The following is an 18,927-nucleotide window of genomic DNA, read 5'->3' as shown; positions in this document are numbered from 1 at the left end:
GGGGTCTTGTTGCTCCCTCAGACACCCGCTTGGCTAATGCCCACTTGAGTCTTTGCTCACCTTCTCAAGGACCAGGCTAGCATCTTAATTTCAGGCTGCACATCGCCAGCATCCCAACCCTCTCTGCCAGGTGACCCCCCCGTGGCCCTTTGTCCCATGTAACAGGCTATATGATGTACTTGTGTATTGTGCTTATTATTTGTGGTAAACCTCCTGTGCTAGAATGTAAGCCCCATGATAACAAGTGTCTTTATTCATTGATGGGTCACAAACACTTATAACTGCGCCCACAAATATGGGCATTCAAAAATACTGGTTAAATATGTGGATATATCCTTTTGTTAAGCAAAAAAAACCCCCCCAAAGCAAACAAACAAAAAACACCGGGGTCATATTGTATAAATAAACTGCTTTAGCAAAACTCTTTTACATGGTGTTTCTTGAATATTTTCCCATGTCAATAGACATGCAACTCAAACTTTTTTTCTAACTACATTAAATGCCACGATATGGTAATTCTCTTAAGTGTTTAATTAGTTTACTTGTTTTAATGGTAATGTCTTTTTTTAATAGCTTTGTTGAGACATAATTCACACACCACAAACTTCCCCATTAAAAGTACACAATCCAGCGGCAATGCATATTTACTGGAGGCCTGCCCTCAGCCAGGCTCTGTTGCCGGCCCCCAGGACGCAGCCATGAGGAGCATGGCATAGCTCCTGTCCTCAGAGATGAGGGCTTGGGAGGAGAACATCAATTAACAAGTGCACAGAGAATTACTTCTTACTGTGGGAGGAGCTACAAAGGAAAAGAGATCAGGCTGTATGGTGCTTGACAGAGGCCCTGGCCTGGCCGGGGGCGGTCCGGGCCTCCTCTCCAAGTGTGTGGGACGCAAGTCCTCAGGGTGAGTGGGGATGGGGGGGCGGGGCAGGGCGGGGGGGGCACTAGAAGGAACTCGAACCCCTCGAGTTTGGGTTTTTCTTTTTTTTTTTTTTAACATCTTTATTGGAGTATAAATTGCTTTACAATGGTGTGTTAGTTTCTGCTTTATAACAAAGTGAATCAGTTATACATGTGTTCCCATATCTCGTCCCTCTTGCATCTCCCTCCCTCCCACCCTCCCTATCCCACCCCTCTAGGTGGTCACAAACCACCGAGCTGATCTCCCTGTGCTATGCGGCTGCTTCCCACTAGCTAGCTATTTTACGTTTGGTAGTGTATATATGTCCATGCCACTCTCTCACTTTGTCACAGCTTACCCTTCCCCCTCCCCATATCCTCAAGTCCATTCTCTAGTAGGTCTGTGTCTTTATTCCCGTCTTGCCCCTAGGTCCTTCATGACCTTTTTTTTTTTTTTCTTAGATTCCATATATATGTGTTAGCATGCGGTATTTATTTTTCTCTTTCTCACTTACTTCACTCTGTATGACAGACTCTAGGTCCATCCACCTCACTACAAATAACTCAATTTGGTTTCTTTTTATGGCTGAGTAATATTCCATTGTATATATGTGCCACCTCTTCTTTATCCATTCATCTGTTGATGGACACTTAGGTTGCTTCCATGTCCTGGCTATTGTAAATAGAGCTGCAATGAACATTTTGGTACATGACTCTTTTTGAATTATGGTTTTCTCAGGGTATATGCCCAGTAGTGGGATTGCTGGGTAGTACGGTAATTCTATTTTTAGTTTTTTAAGGAACCTCCATACTGTTCTCCATAGTGGCTGTATCAGTTTACATTCCCACCAACAGTGCAAGAGGGTTCCCTTTTCTCCACACCCTCTCCAGCAGTTATTGTTTGGAGATTTTTTGATGATGGCCATTCTGACCGGTGTGAGATGATATCTCATTGTAGTTTTGATTTGCATTTCTCTAATGATTAATGATGTTGAGCATTCTTTCATGTGTTTGTTGGCAATCTGTATATCTTCTTTAGAGAAATGTCTATTTAGGTCTTCTGCCCATTTTTGGATAGGGTTGTTTGTTTTTTTGTTATTGAGCTGCACGAGCTGCTTGTAAATTTTGGAGATTAATCCTTTGTCAGTTGCTTCATTTGCAAATATTTTCTCCCATTCTGAGGGTTGTTTTTTGGTCTTGTTTATGGTTTCCTTTGCTGTGCAAAAGCATTTAAGTTTCATTAGGTCTCATTTGTTTATTTTTGTTTTTATTTCCATTTCTCTAAGATGTGGGTCAAAAAGGATCTTGCTGTGATTTATGTCATAGAGTGTTCTGCCTATGTTTTCCTTTAAGAGTTTGATAGTGTCTGGCCTTACATTTAGGTCTTTAATCCATTTTGAGTTTATTTTTGTGTATGGTGTTAGGGAGTGCTCTTAATTTCATACTTTTACAGGTACCTGTCCAGTTTTCGTGGCACCACTTATTGAAGAGGCTGTCCTTTCTCCATTGTATATTCTTGCCTCCTTTATCAAAGTTAAGGTGACCATATGTGCGTGGGTTTATCTGTGGGCTTTCTATCCTGTTCCATTGATCTGTATTTCTGTTCTTGTGCCAGTACCATACTGTCTTGATTACTGTAGCTTTGTAGTATAGTCTGAAGTCAGGGAGCCTGATTCCTCCAGCTCCATTTTTCGTTCTCAAGATTGCTTTGGCTATTCAGGGTCTTTTGTGTTTCCATATAAATTGTGAAATTTTTTGTTCTAGTTCTGTGAAAAATGCCAGTGGTAGTTTGATAGTGATTGCACTGAATCTGTAGATTGCTTTGGGTAGTAGAGTCATTTTCACAATGTTGATTCTTCCAATCCAAGAACATGGTATATCTCTCCATCTATTTGTATCATCTTTAATTTCTTTCATCACTGTCTTATAATTTTCTGCATACAGGTCTTTTGTTTCCTTAGGTAGGTTTATTCCTAGATATTTTGTTCTTTTTGTTGCACTGGTAAACGGGAGTGTTTTCTTAATTTCACTTTCAGATTTTTCATCATTAGTGTATAGGAATGCCAGAGATTTCTGTGCATTAATTTTGTATCCTGCTACTTTACCAAATTCATTGATTAGCTCTAGTAGTTTTCTGGTAGCATCTTTAGGATCCTCTATGTATAGTATCATGTCATCTGCAAACAGTGACAGTTTTACTTCTTCTTTTCCAATTTGGATTCCTTTTATTTCTTTTTCTTCTCTGATTGCTGTGGCTAAAACTTCCAAAACTATGTTGAATAATACTGGTGAGAGTGGGCAACCTTGCCTTGTTCCTGATCTTAGTGGAAATGGTTTCAGTTTTTCACCATTGAGGATGATGTTGGCTGTGGGTTTGTCATATATGGCCTTTATTATGTTGAGGAAAGTTCCCTCTGTGCCTACCTTCTGCAGGGTTTTTTATCATAAATGGGTGTTGAATTTTATCGAAAGCTTTCTCTGCATCTATTGAGATGATCATATGGTTTTTCTCCTTCAATTTGTTCATATGGTGTATCACGTGGATTGATTTGCATATATTGAAGAATCCTTGCATTCCTGGAAAAAACCCCACTTGATCATGGTGTATGATCCTTTTAATGTGCTGTTGGATTCTGTGTGCTAGTATTTTGTTGAGGATTTTTACATCTATGTTCATCAGTGATATTGGCCTGTAGATTTCTTTCTTTGTGACATCTTTGTCTGGTTTTGGTATCAGGGTGATTGTGGCCTCGTAGAATGAGTTTGGAAGTGTTCTTCCCTCTGCTATATTTTGGAAGAGTTTGAGAAGGATAGGTGTTAGCTCTTCTCTAAATGTTTGATAGAATTTGCCTGTGAAGCCATCTGGTCCTGGGCTTTTGTTTGTTGGAAGATTTTTAATCACAGTTTCAATTTCAGTGCTTGTGATTGGTCTGTTCATATTTTCTATTTCTTCCTGGTTCAGTTTCAGAAGGTTGTGCATTTCTAAGAATTTGTCCATTTCTTCCAGGTTGTCCATTTTATTGGCATAGAGTTGCTTGTAGTAATCTCTCATGATCCTTTGTATTTCTGCAGTGTCAGTTGTAACTTCTCCTTTTTCATTTTTAATTCTATTGATTTGAGTCTTCTCCCTTTTTTTCTTGATGAGTCTGGCTAATGGTTTATCAATTTTGTTTCTCTTCTCAAAGAACCAGCTTTTAGTTTTATTGATTTTTGCTATCGTTTCCTTCATTTCTTTTTCATTTACTTCTGATCTGATCTTTATGATTTCTTTCCTTCTGCTAACTTTGGGGTTTTTTTGTTCTTCTTTCTCTAATTGCTTTAGGTGTAAGGTTAGGTTGTTTATTTGAGATGTTTCTTGTTTCTTAAGGTAGGCTTGTATAGCTATAAACTTCCCTCTTAGAACTGCTTTTGCTGCATCCCATAGGTTTAGGGTCGTTGTGTTTTCATTGTCATTTGTTTCTAGGTATTTTTTGATTTCCTCTTTGATTTCTTCAGTGATCTCTTGGTTATTAAGTAGTGTGTTGTTTAGCTTCCATGTGTTTGTATTTTTTACCGATCTTTTCCTGTAATTGATATCTAGTCTCATAGCATTGTGGTTGGAAAAGATACTTGATACAATTTCAATTTTCTTAAATTTACCAAGGCTTGATTTGTGACCCAAGATATGATGTATCCTGGAGAATGTTCCATGAGCACTTGAGAAGAATGTGTATTCTGTTGTTTTTGGATGGAATGTCCTATAAATATCAATTAAGTCCATCTTGTTTAATGTATCATTTAAAGCTTGTGTTTCCTTATTTATTTTCATTTTGGATGATCTGTCCATTGGTGAAAGTGGGGTGTTAAAGTCCCCTACTATGATTGTGTTACTGTTGATTTCCCCTTTTATGGCTATTAGTATTTGCCTTATGTATTGAGGTGCTCCTATGTTGGGTGCATAAATATTTACAATTGTTATATCTTCGTCTTGGATCAATCCCTTGATTATTATGTAGTGTCCTTCTTTGTCTCTTGTAGTAGTCTTTATTTTAAAGTCTATTTTGTCTGATATGAGAATTGCTACTCCAGCTTTCTTTTGATTTCCATTTGCATGGAATATCTTTTTCCATCCCCTCACTTTCAGTCTGTATGTGTCTCTAGTTCTAAGTGGGTCTCTTGTAGACAGCATATATACAGGTCTTGTTTTTGTATCCATTCAGCCAGTCTGTGTCTGTTGGTGGGAGCATTTAATCCATTTACATTTAAGGTAATTATCGATATGTATGTTCCTATTTCCATTTTCTTAATTGTTTTGGGTTTGTTATTGTAGGTCTTTTCCTTCTCTTGTGTTTCTTGCCTAGAGAAGTTCCTTTAGCATTTGTTGTAAAGCTGGTTTGGTGGTGCTGAACTCTCAGCTTTTGCTTGTCTGTAAAGGTTTTAATTTCTCCATCAAATCTGAATGAGATCCTTGCTGGGTAGAGTAATCTTGGTTGTAGGTTTTTCTCCTTCATCACTTTAAATATGTCCTGCCACTCCCTTCTGGCTTGCAGAGTTTCTGCTGAAAGATCAGCTGTTAACCTTATGGGGATTCCCTTGTGTGCTATTTGTTGTTTTTCCCTTGCTGCTTTTAATGTTTTCTTTGTATTTAATTTTTGATAGTTTGATTAATATGTGTCTTGGCATGTTTCTCCTTGGATTTATCCTGTATGGGACTCTCTGTGCTTCCAGGACTTGATTAACTATTTCCTTTCCCATATTAGGGAAGTTTTCAACTATAATCTTTTCAAATATTTTCTCAGTTCCTTTCTTTTTCTCTTCTTCTGGGACCCCTATAATTCGAATGTTGGTGCGTTTAATGTTGTCCCATAGGTCTCTGAGACTGTCCTCAGTTCTTTTCATTCTTTTTTCTTTATCCTGCTCTGCAGTAGTTATTTCCACTATTTTATCTTCCAGGTCACATATCCGTTTTTCTGCTTCAGTTATTCTGCTATTGATGCCTTCTAGAGTATTTTTAATTTCATTTATTGTGTTGCTCATCATTGCTTGTTTCCTCTTTAGTTCTCCTAGGTCCTTGTTAAATGTTTCTTGCTTCTTCTCTATTCTATCTCCAAGATTTTGGATCATCTTTACTATCATTATTCTGAATTCTCTTTCAGGTAGACTGCCTATTTCCTCTTCATTTGTTAGGTCTGGTGGGTTTTTACATTGCTTCTTCATCTGCTATGTGTTTTTCTGTCTTCTCATTTTGCTTATCTTACTGTGTTTGGGGTCTCCTTTTCGCAGGCTGCAGGTTCATAGTTCCCGTTGTTTTTGGTGTCTGTCCCCAGGGGCTAAGGTTGGTTCAGTGGGTTGTGTAGGCTTCCTGGTGGAGGGGACTCGTGCCTGTGTTCTGGTGGATGAGGGTGGATCTTGTCTTTCTGGTGGGCAGGTCCATGTCTGGTGGTGTGTTTTGGGGGTGTCTGTGGCCTTATTATGATTTCAGGCAGCCTCTCTGCTAATGGATGGGGCTGTGTTCCTGTCTTGCTAGTTGTTTGGCATAGGGTGTCCAGCACTGTATCTTGCTGGTCGTTGAGTGAAGCTGGGTCTTGGTGTTGAGATGGAGATCTCTGGGAGATTTTCGCCATTTGATATTATGTGGAGCTGGGAGGTGTCTTGTGGACCAGTGTCCTGAAGTTGGCTCTCCCACATCAGAGGCACAGCACTGATGCCTGGCTGGAGCACCAAGAGCCTTTCATCCACACGGCTCAGAACGTAAGGGAGAAAAAATACAAAGAAAGAAAGAAAGAGGGTAAAATAAAATAAAATCAAATAAAGTAAGATAAAATAAAGTTATTAAAATAAAAAATAATTATTATGAAAAAAATTTTGAAAAGTAGAAAATAAAAAGAAAAAAAGAACGGATGGACAGAATCCTAGGACAAATGGTGAAAGCAAAGCTATACAGACAAAATCTCACACAGAAGCATACACATACACACTCACAAAAAGAGGAAAGGGGGAAAAAATAATATATCTTGCTCTCAAAGTCCACCTCCTCAATTTGGGATGATTCGTTGTCTATTCAGGTATTCAACAGATGCAGGCACATCAAGTTGTTTGTGGAGCTTTAATCCGCTGCTTCTGAGGCTGCTGGGAGAGATTTCCCTTTCTCTTCTTTGTTCGCACAGCTCCCGAGGTTCAGCTTTGGATTTGGCCCTGCCTCTGCATGTAGGTCGTCTGAGGGCGTCTGTTCTTCACTCAGACAGGACGGGGTTAAAGGAGCAGCTGATTCGGGGGCTCTGGCTCACTCAGGTCGGGGGGAGGGAGGGGCACGGATGCGGGGCGAGCCTGCGGCGGCAGAGGCCGGCGTGATGTTGCACCAACCTGATGCGCGCCATGCGTTCTCCTGGGGAAGTTGTCCCCGGATCACGGGACCCTGGCAGTGGCGGGCTGCACAGGCTCCCGGGAGGGGTGGTGTGGATAGTGACCTGTGCTTGCACACAGGCTTCTTGGTGGATGCAGCAGCAGCCTTAGCATCTCATGCCCGTCTCTGGGGTCTGCGCTGATAGCTGCGGCTCGCACCCATCTCTGGAGCTCCTTTAAGCAGCGCTCTTAATCCCCTTTCCTCGCACACCAGGAAACAAAGAGGGAAGAAAAAGTCTCTTGCCTCTTCGGCAGCTGCAGACTTTTTCCCGGACTCCCTCCCAGCTAGCTGTGGTGCGCTAACCCCTTCAGGCTGTGTTCATGCCGCCAACCCCAGTCCTCTCCCTGTGATCCGACCGAAGCCCAAGCCTCAGCTCCCAGCCCCCGCCTGCCCCGGCGGGTGAGCAGACAAGCCTCTCGGGCTGATGAGTGCTGGTCAGCACCGATCCTCCGTGCAGGAATCTCTCTGCTTTGCCCTCCGCACCCCTGTTGCTGCGCTCTCCTCCGTGGCTCTGAAGCTTACCCCCTTCGCCACCCGCAGTCTCTGCCCGCGAAGGGGCTTCCTAGTGTGTGGATACCTTTCCTCCTTCACGGCTCCCTCCCACTGGTGCAGGTCCCGTCCCTATTCTTTTTTCTCTGTTTTTTCTTTTTTCTTTTGCCCTACCCAGGTACATGGGGAGTTTCTTGCCTTTTGGGAGGTCTGAGGTCTTCTGCCAGCGTTCAGTAGGTGTTCTATAGGAGCAGTTCCACGTGTAGATGTATTTCTGATGTATCTGTGGGGAGGAAGGTGATCTCCGTGTCTTACTCTTCCACCGTCTTCTCCTCGAGCTCGAGTTTGGGGTTTTTAAGGCATGAGCCACCCATCTCCTTGCATGGCCCTCCAATAAACCTTTCTGTGTTCCAGACTCTGACGTTTCAGTATTGTTTGGCCTGTCTTGTGTATCAGGCACATGGACTTGCATTTCGGTAACAATTATGGCGAGCCACCCAGGAGGTCTGTGCCAGTGGCAGGTGGACCCCAGCCAGGGGCAGCCCCTTTCCTGAGTTCCCAGCAGCTGCTGGAGCTCATTTTGCTCCAGGGAACTGGGAGGGACTCTTCCTGATAGAGGTCGGCCGCCCCAGTGCACGAGGCTGTTGGGAGCAGAGAAACGTCTGGAGCGGTGGTCCACATTTGGTGTCGCTTGGGGGTAAGTCACTCCAGCTTGCGCAGGCTGGGAATTCTCTCCACTCCGTTTGGGCTGCTTCTGTTGCAGCAAATGAGCCACTTTGGGTCCGTTCTCTTGAGAGCTGGCCCACTCTATTTGGAGGCCTTCGTCTGGGAGTGGAAGTGGAATTTTAGACTACACTTCCTCTGATTTTCTGTCTATGTGACTGTAGCTTATTTGTTGTTTGTGTTTTTGTATATGTCATTTTGGGGTGAGCCACTCTGGCTTGTGCTTTTGTTTGTGGGACCATGTTTGTTATTTGTGTATTGTATGTGTGTGAATCAGTACTTGCATTGGCTAGTTGAGATGCCTTTGGTGAAAAACGGAGCTCAACTGTGATGACACCAGGTATCCTTCCCCATTGTGTTGGGTTTTGCCTGTGGCGGAGCTTTGGTTGGGATTTTCCCTTTGCAATGGGTGGGAATCTCCTTTTTGGTGCTAGGGAACTGTGATCCTGAGAGACCGTTTTGCACTGCATTTGTTTGTTTGGTATTTGATAACACTTGCCATGATAATCAGAGCTCTATTCCATCTTATAGTCCCCCTAGGGTAAAAGAAAGAAGATTTTTTTAACACTGCATGGCCACTATATTCTTTAGACTCTGAAGAAAAATTGGTTAAGATGAAACTCTTTTGGAATTCCAAAACTGTTTTTTTTTGCATATGCAGTTAGAGAAAGCTGGCTTGATGAAATACATTTTTTCAGAATTCTGACCCTGAGAAAATAAAAATATTTCTAGGAAAAAGCTTGAAGTTAACTAAGTAAACTTAACTTATTCCAACTGTTATTTTTGGTTTTGCGTTTGCCAGGTGAATTGCCATGACACTTGTAGTCACGATTCCCTATCTTTCCATTTGCATGTTGTTTGTTGTTAAAAAGAGGGATCTGTGTTTGAAAAAGTTGAGGAAATTGTTGAACTTCACCCTTTTGTTTTTGTCCTGCAGGAAGTAGACTTTGTTCTTTGTGTGTACGTTTGATTTGGTCTTGTGTGTACGTTTGATTTGGTCTTGTGTTTAAGTGTGCTGGCTATGGGAAACTCAGATTTGTTTCCCAAATGCAGCCCCTTGAGGGGCATTCTCCAGATTTGGACCATTTTCGGTTATAATACTGCTGAATTAACTTGTGAATGAGCTCTATTTAACTGACTCTAAAGTAAGTGCTTACAAATTAAATACTTCCTAATACTTAGAAAATTGGCCAAAATGAATTTCAGGTCTTCATGATCTGGGTTGATATCTGGTATTGAAGCTAGCTTAAGCTTGTTGGTTTGTTAAGTTAAACTTAAGCTTGTTGGTTTGTTAAGTTGTTAACACTTCTGTTGTACCTAGGTTTATTAGAAATCAAATAAGACCTTATATCTGTTGCAAATTTGTCAGCAAGGAAAATAACTTGATATGATGAAACTTTAAGTCTATCTAGAATAGCCTCTCTAGATTTTGGTAACTTGAAACAGAACTAAGTTAAATGACAAGAATTCATTGACTATCTGGGTCATTTCAAGTAGGATAAAATATTTGAACGCTGGTTGCTGGGTAAATCTAACTTTATCTACCTTTGCCTTCTTAGGAGAGGAAAACTAAAGCATAAATTTCCAATCAGAAAATGCTGGAATGACAAGCAGTTCACAATTACTTGCCTCTTGGTTTTCACTAAAAATTAAGGTGTTTAAGAGTTGAGGATTCTAATCTAAATATGTAATTAAAGCTACTGAAAATAATCGAATGAAAAAAATTTTCAGTATAAAGTGAGAAAGTAGGATCTATGTTTTGAGTAAAAACGGAGTTTTATGCACGGTTGGGCTGAGATTAGATTAAATTTAGGTAAATGGATTTTGTTATTAAAAGTAAGCTGGTGCAAGACTAGATTTGGTTCCTCTCTGCTAAGAGAACAAGTTTACTTTGAATGCTGCTTTTGATAAGAGGTTATATGAACTTCCTTGCCTTTAAGTGATCTGTATTTGCTTTTACGATCTCTTCTCACTTTGGAAAAGAAATAAGTATTATCTTACAGTGACTGATGATCTTATTTGACCAAGTGTTTTGAAACTTTTTGACAAACTTCCCAAATATCAAATTTTAATTAAGGTTCTTTTGACCTCCAGCTAACTTTGGGATTCGTTAGGGGGCCCTTAAGTCACGTCAAGGAGGAATATTTAATAAGTATTATTTGGTGTATTGAATAACATGGGAAGCATTGTCAAAGGAGTGATACGCCTTCTAAGGTTATCCAGTATGGATAAACGTTACTACTGTAGATATTCTAGAAATTATATAAAGTGTCAGAAATGTAGATATGCCCTGGTATAATCTATCAGCCATAAGTCTGGTTATATCACTGCAACTTGATTAAGCTTCTTTGTCAATCCATTGTAATCAGATCTTTAACTTTGCCTTTTTAAGTCTTTAATAGACAGTTAAGCTGATGCTTTGCAAAAGTGCTTCATCTTCAGAAGATATAACAATTGTAAATATTTATGCACCCAACATAGGAGCACCTCAATACATAAGGCAAATGCTAACAGCCATAAAAGGGGAAATCGACAGTAACACAATCATAGTAGGGGACTTTAGCACCCCTCTTTCACCAATGAACAGATCATCCAAAATGAAAATGAATAAGGAAACACAAGCTTTAAATGATACATTAAACAAGATGGACTTAATTGATATTTATAGGACATTCCATCCAAAAACAACAGAATACACATTCTTCTCAAGTGCTCATGGAACATTCTCCAGGATACATCATATCTTGGGTCACAAATCAAGCCTTGGTAAATTTAAGAAAATTGAAATCGTATCAAGTATCTTTTCTGACCACAATGCTATGGGACTAGATATCAATTACAGGAAAAAATCTGTAAGAAATACAAACACATGGAGGCTAAACAACACACTAATAACCAAGAGATCACCAAAGAAATCAAAGAGGAAATCAAAAAATACCTAGAAACAAATGACAATGAAAACACAACAACCCTAAACCTATGGGATGCAGCAAAAGCTGTTCTAAGAGGGAAGTTTAAAGCTATACAAGCCTACCTTAAGAAACAAGAAACATCTCAAATGAACAACCTAACCTTACACCTAAAGCAATTAGAGAAAGAAGAACAGAAAAACCCCAAAGTTAGCAGAAGGAAAGAAATCATAAAGATCAGATCAGAAATAAATGAAAAAGAAATGAAGGAAACAATAGCAAATATCAATAAAACAAAAAGCTGGTTGTTTGAGAAGATAAAAAAATTGATAAACCATTAGTCAGACTTACCAAGAAAAAAAGGGAGAAGTCTCAAATCAATAGAATTAGAAATGAAAAAAGAGAAGTAACAACTGACACTGCAGAAATACAAAGGATCATGAGAGATTACTACAAGCAACTCTATGCCAATAAAATGGACAACCTGGAAGAAATGGACAAATTCTTAGAAATGCACAACCTTCCGAGACTGAACCAGGAAGAAATAGAAAATATGAACAGACCAATCACAAGCACTGAAATTGAAACTGTGATTAAAAATCTTCCAACAAACAAAAGCCCAGGACCAGATGGCTTCACAGGTGAATTCTATCAAACATTTAGAGAAGAGCTAACACCTATCCGTCTCAAACTCTTCCAAAATATAGCAGAGGGAGGAACGCTCCCAAACTCATTCTACAAGGCCACCATCACCCTGATACCAAAACCAGACAAATATGTCACAAAGAAAGAAATCTACAGACCAATATCACTGATGAACATAGATGCAAAAATCCTCAACAAAATACTAGCAAACAGAATCCAACAGCACATTAAAAGGATCATACACTACGATCAAGTGGGGTTTATCCCAGGAATGCAAGGATTCTTCAATATACGCAAATCACTCAATGTGATACACCATATTAACAAATTGAAGGAGAAAAACGATATGATCATCTCAATAGATGCAGAGAAAGCTTTCGACAAAATTCAACACCCATTTATGATAAAAACCTTCCAGAAAGTAGGCATAGAGGGAACTTTCCTCAACATAATAAAGGCCATATATGACAAACCCACAGCCAACATCGTCCTCAATGGTGAAAAACTGAAACCATTTCCACTAAGATCAGGAACAAGGCAAGGTTGCCCACTCTCACCAGTATTATTCAACATAGTTTTGGAAGTTTTAGCCACAGCAATCAGAGAAGAAAAAGAAATAAAAGGAATCCAAATCGGAAAAGAAGAAGTAAAACTGTCACTGTTTGCAGATGACATGATACTATACATAGAGGATCCTAAAGATGCTACCAGAAAACTACTAGAGCTAATCAATGAGTTTGGTAAAGTAGCAGGATACAAAATTAATGCACAGAAATCTCTGGCATTCCTATACACTAATGATGAAAAATCTGAAAGTGAAATTAAGAAAACACTCCCGTTTACCATTGCAACAAAAAGAATAAAATATCTAGGAATAAACCTACCTAAGGAGACAAAAGACCTGTATGCAGAAAATTATAAGACAGTGATGAAAGAAATTAAAGATGATACAAATAGATGGAGAGATATACCATGTTCTTGGATTGGAAGAATCAACATTGTGATAATGACTCTACTACCCAAAGTAATCTACAGATTCAATGCAATCCCTATGAAACTACCACTGGCATTTTTCACAGAACTAGAACAAAAATTTTCACAATTTGTATGGAAACACAAAAGACCCTGAATAGCCAAAGCAATCTTGAGAAAGAAAAACAGAGTTGGAGGAATCAGGCTCCCTGACTTCAGACTATACTACAAAGCTACAGTAATCAATACAGTATGGTACTGGCACAAAAACAGAAATATAGATCAATGGAACAGGATAGAAAGCCCAGAGATAAACCCACGCACATATGGTCACCTCCTTATCTTTGATAAAGGAGGCAAGCATATACAGTGGAGAAAAGACAGCCTCTTCAATAAGTGGTGCTGGGAAAACTGGACAGCTACATGTAAAAGAATGAAATTAGAGCACTCCCTAACACCATACACAAAAATAAACTCAAAATGGATTAAAGACCTAAATGTAAGGCCAGACACCATCAAACTCTTAGAGGAAAACATAGGCAGAACACTCTATGACATAAATCATAGCAAGATCCTTTTTGACCCACCTCCTAGAGAAATGGAAATAAAAACAAAAATAAACAAATGGGACCTAATGAAACTTAAAAGCTTTTGCACAGCAAAGGAAACCATAGACAAGACGAAAAGACAACCCTCAGAATGGGAGAAATATTTGCAAATGAAGCAACTGACGAAGGATTAATCTCCAAAACATACAAGCAACTCATGCAGCTCAATATCAAAAAAACAAACAACCCAATCCAAAAATGGGCAGAAGACCTAAATACACATTTCTCTAAAGAAGATATACAGATTGCCAACAAACACATGAAAGAATGCTCAACATCATTAATCATTAGAGAAATGCAAATCAAAAGTACAATGAGATACCATCTCACACTGGTCAGAATGGCCATCATCAAAAAATCTGCAAACAATAACTGCTGGAGAGGGTGTGGAGAAAAGGGAACCCTCTTGCACTGTTGGTGGGAATGTAAATTGATACAGCCACTATGGAGAACAGTATGGAGGTTCCTTAAAAAGCTAAAAATAGAACTACCATACAACCCAGCAATCCCACTACTGGGCATATACCCTGAGAAAACCATAATTCAAAAAGAGTCATGTACCAAAATGTTCATTGCAGGTCTATTTACAATAGTCAGGACATGGAAGCAACCTAAGTGTCCATCAACAGATGAATGGATAAAGAAGATGTGGCACAAATATACAATGGAATATTACTTAGCCATAAAAAGGAGTGAAACTGAGTTATTTGTAGTGAGGTGGATGGACCTAGAGACTGTCATACAGAGTGAAGTAAGTCAGAAAGAGAAAAACAAATACCATATGGTAACACGTATATATGGAATCTAAAAAAAGAAAAAAAAATGGTCAGAAGAACTTAGGGGCAAGATGGGAATAAAGATGCAGACCTACTAGAGAATGGACTTGAGGATATGGGGAGGGGCAAGGGTAAGCTGGGACAACGTGAGAGAGTGGCATGGACATATATACACTACCAGATGTAAAATAGATAGCTAGTGGGAAGCAGCTGCATAGCACAGGGAGATCAGCTCGGTGCTTTGTGACCACCTAGAGGGGTGGGATAGGGAGGGTGGGAGGGAGGGAGATGCAAGAGGGAAGAGATATGGGGACATATGTATATGTATAACTGATTCACTTTGTTATAAAGCAGAAACTAACACACCATTGTAAAGAAATTATACTCTAATAAAGATGTTAAAAAACAAAAGGTGCTTCATCTTCAAGAAGATTCATAGGAAGGACTTTTTGACAAACACAGATCTTGAGTAAATTTCAGATTATACCCTTGAACTGGGTAAGAAATTTAAAATCCTAATGCAAGACCTGATGGCTTCATAAAAAGTAAAAGGATTGGTTACTGAGTAAACTGGTGTATATGGTTATGTTTATGGGTTTTGTCTGGAATATTACTGATTTTGATCTGTGTTCTCCAGATATAGGGAAGCCCTTCCCCTCAAGTTACTCACGACTTACAGCAATTTGGTAAATTATACTTCTGTGAGTCTGGCTATCTGGCAACAAGTCTCCCCCAGAGTGCAAGATCCAGACTGGTTTTCAGTCTTATTTTCCTGAATCCCTTATATAAGATCTTTCTTATACAAGACTTGGATCCAGGACTTGGAACTTGGGAATATTTCCAACTTGGTATCCATTCCCCACATCAAGGTAGGACTACACCCTATTTCAGCAGGAATTAGCTAGAGCAGTCATCGTCTGATTCCCTGAAAGACTTGGGCAAGGATGAAACAGGATTGGAAGTGGAGACCAAGTCCCCCAAAAACCGAGTTCCTCTGCCGAGTTTATGATTAGCCACTCTGTCCAAAACATACCCACGTGTTCTCCTCAAGACTGAGGAGTATCAAAGAAAATGGGGGAATTGTAATAGAGCACAGCAGCGTGCAGCCCTTAGCACAGCCATTGCTGCATGCTGTTATCACCCACGCCCCCACCCTGTTACCAGGCAGCGGTTACCGGGAGACCACAAACACCATGGTTAGAGCTGTGTCAGAGGTCCCACTCAACCATTGGTCGGCACCACAGTGGGCACCTCCCCCAAGTGACCAACTGTCAATGAGCCACCGTTAGTGGGCCCATTCAGCCAGTGGTCCATGGAGTGGTGGTCCTCAGGCGAGAGTGAGGTAAGAGGTGGATCCTGGCCTTCTCCCCGGGGCCCTCCAGCTACCCAGCCTTGGGCCTGGCAGGTGAGCTGGGGGGCCCAGGGAACAGACTGGGGGTGTGTCCTGCAAGGCTCCAGAGCCCTCACCAAGGCCACCCACTGGCTGGGCCCAGGCCCTGAGGCGGCAGTGACCCTCTTCCCCATCCCTGCCACTGTGACCTAATGGCAGCGGCAGTTTGGATGGGACACAGTCTGTAGGACCTGACCCTGCCATCTGGGTGGCCTGAGGAGACTGAGGGCCAGTTGGGTCCTGGGCGCCTGGCTCCCTCAGTGATGATGGCTGGGCAGGGTCTGGGGACCCGGCCCTGAGGGCGCCACCAACTGAGATCTGCCTCTTCAGCAGAGCCTGGGCACTGGCGGGAGGACCCAGACCTGGTGCTGGACGAAGGCTCCGGGGCAGGGTACGCCCCCCCGCCAGCCCCCCACAGGGACCCCTTCCTCTTAGCCAGGGCCTGGACCTCGGGGGGTGAAAGTCAAGCCTTGGGACCTTGCCCTTTCTTATCAGAACAGAGATAACATTTGTTTAGGGGGAGTTTTACAGGAACATTGTGACTTGACCATGACCCGACCTCAACAACAACGGATCTGACACCAAGAGGTCTGCAGCAACTAACCATGCCCCTCCCTCACCTTTCCTGTAAGGGGGCTTTGCTGAAAGCTTTCAGGGACATAAGGGTTTTTAAGGCTTGAGCCATCCATCTCCTTGCGGTGCCCTACAGTAAACCTTTGTCTGCTCCAAAGTCCAACGTTTTGGTATTGTTTGGCCTCGCTGTACATCGGGCAGTGAGGTAACAGTTTGTGTATACTTTTATACCCTGACTTTTCATCCCATATAATCATTTTACCATACTGGTGTTTAGTGGTGGCCTAAAACTTAGTTAAGTGGATGAACCATAATTGACGTAACATCTTCCTATCGTGAGACCTGTAGTCACCAAACCTCTACTCCCACCCCCAGCTTTTGGCTCTTTTAAATTACAATTACCATCTTTGTAGTTTTTAGTGTCTTGCATATTTTGGGTAACTCTTTACCTGTCCAGAAGTGGGATTCCTGGTGGGCAGGAGAGGGTTAAGGCAGCAGCTCTGGGTGTCTGGGACCGTGCACATTCCCAGGAACGGGCTGCTTCCATGTCTGCCCTTGGCTGGCTCCTGGGGACCGAGCTCTCGGGGTACACGTGCTGGAGGAGTGTTCTGCGTGCCCGGGGGCTGATCCCTGCTGTCATGGTTTCTCCAGGTGGTTGATGCTGACAGTGTCTTTATGCTGAACACCTGCTCTCCCTCTGCGGCAGGTGGGGCAGTCTTGCAGCCATGGCGTCACCCATCATTGCTGAAGGAATTAAGTGAGTCCCGTGGCGCTGCTGGGAGGGGACTCTCAGAAGCTTGTGTCTGGTTTCCCCTAGACTTTGCCCATGTGACTTTCCCTTTGAGATTTTGCTCTATCCTTCTGCTATAATAACCTGTAACTGTGAATAGAACAACTTCTGGTCCTCTGCGTCCTTCCAGCGACCGATGAAGGTCTTAGAGACCCCGACACACCTGGCCTGGTGGGCATTCAGTTGCAGATAGTGGAAACTACTCTGGCTGGCTTAAGCAAAAAACATTTTTATCATGTATTCCGTGGTTTCCAAATGGTTGGCATGACTGAAAATGTGGATGGAGCATTTTCCACAGGGCTGGGGACAATTTCTAGCCCCGCATTTCCCTGTTTCTGCCAGAAGAAGCAGACCCACCCAGCCGGGCAGCGGCCTGCTGTGAGGTCCTGCTGCCTTAGCTGTGCCAGGAGACGGGAGCCCCATATCCTGCCCGCTCGCCTCCTGACTCAGTTCTGAAGCCAGGCGTCTGGGGGACAGAGCTCACACCTGGGGCTGTGTCTGCAAGGCCATCTGGAAATGTGGCATTTCACCTTCCAGAGCTCAAAGACACAGGAAGGAGCTCAGACTCTGAGCCAAGGGAGCCAAGCCACAGCATCTGATATGCTGTGTCAAAGACTACAAACCTGTTAGTGTTTCTGGGCCCTTCCAGACAGCTTTCCCAGCTTGGAAAGAAGCTTGGAAAGACGCACAAGGGCAAAGGCATCAGGCGAGGCTCCTGTTCGTGGTGCTTTAACGTTTGAGAGGCAGGAAATCTCTGGAAATGAAAGTGAACCCTGAGTGATAAGGGGCAGCCTGCGCATCTCCTGGGCGTCCTGTCTCTGCCTTTCTATTTTCCTATGAAGAAGCAGATTCCCATAGCCTGTCGTTAGATTGCATGTTTCCCGGCTTGAAAGGGGGCTGTACGTCAACTCCCCTATGTCGGGGACTTAACAAGAAAAACTAGGCCCTCCTGTATATAGCCCAGGCTGAGCAGTTTGGCTCTTGTTGGAAACTGCTGAATAAAATACATGGAAGGCCGGTTTTACTTTTACGAATTAATTTGCACTTTCCTCTCTCTTGTCCCACTTCACAGGCTTGTCAGCTCCCCCATCTCAGCTGTCCCCTGCTGCCTGCGTGTCTCCAGTCTCCCAAAGAACCACCACCGCTTGTCCTAGAAAGGGGATCCAGGCTTGGAGCCAGCTGATTGGATTTGAGCTTTAAGGTAAGATTTTTCTTCAAGAACTTTAGCTGCCAGTGGTATAACATGTCATTCAGATGCTGGGAAAATAATAACCGTGATGGAGATGTTTACATACACAAGGATGGTGGGAATGATAAATAGGTAAATTTCCTAATTCCTCAAAGGACCAGATAGCTTTACAAGGACTGGGTCTTGGAATGCTGGTAAACTGTTCTACAGCAATAGAAAACGGATACAGGGTATTTATGATACTGTCCTAATGAGATCCCATTCTTGTATGTATTACATGTACATGCATAGAAAACATCTAAAAGGATAGATATAAATGCTGGGGATGAGACACCAGTGGCTTTTACTTTATTCCTTATACTTACTGGGTTGTTTGGAAAAAAAATTAAGTGAGCATATATTTAATAATCAGATGGGGAAAATAAAGACCTAAAAGGTGAGAAAGAAAAGCATTAAAAAGTATATCCTAAGTACCTCAAAGGAGTCTAGTAGATTGAAATTACGAAACTGATAAGAATGCATTTTGAAAGTTGTGTAGTTTCATAAAAATACAATGTAGTACATTTTTCTCAGTCCTTAAT

The 18,927-nt window shown here is 41.8% G+C and overlaps 1 long non-coding RNA gene across 2 annotated transcripts in view; it reads left to right on the top strand.

The window, feature by feature from the left end:
* The window catches only part of LOC133098082 (uncharacterized), a 51,409-nt gene that overhangs the window by 18,671 nt on the left and 13,811 nt on the right, over nucleotides 1-18,927 (top strand). For both annotated transcript variants that reach the window (XR_009702109.1, XR_009702108.1), the window contains exon 3: nucleotides 18,230-18,358. This is a non-coding gene — a long non-coding RNA (uncharacterized LOC133098082). The remainder of the gene's footprint in view (nucleotides 1-18,229; nucleotides 18,359-18,927) is intronic.

The sequence above is a fragment of the Eubalaena glacialis genome, chromosome 9 (assembly GCF_028564815.1).
Source record: "Eubalaena glacialis isolate mEubGla1 chromosome 9, mEubGla1.1.hap2.+ XY, whole genome shotgun sequence".
NCBI lineage: Eukaryota > Metazoa > Chordata > Mammalia > Artiodactyla > Balaenidae > Eubalaena > Eubalaena glacialis.
The sequence above is the reverse complement of the archived record's forward strand: the minus strand, read 5'-3'. Positions and strand labels throughout refer to the sequence as shown.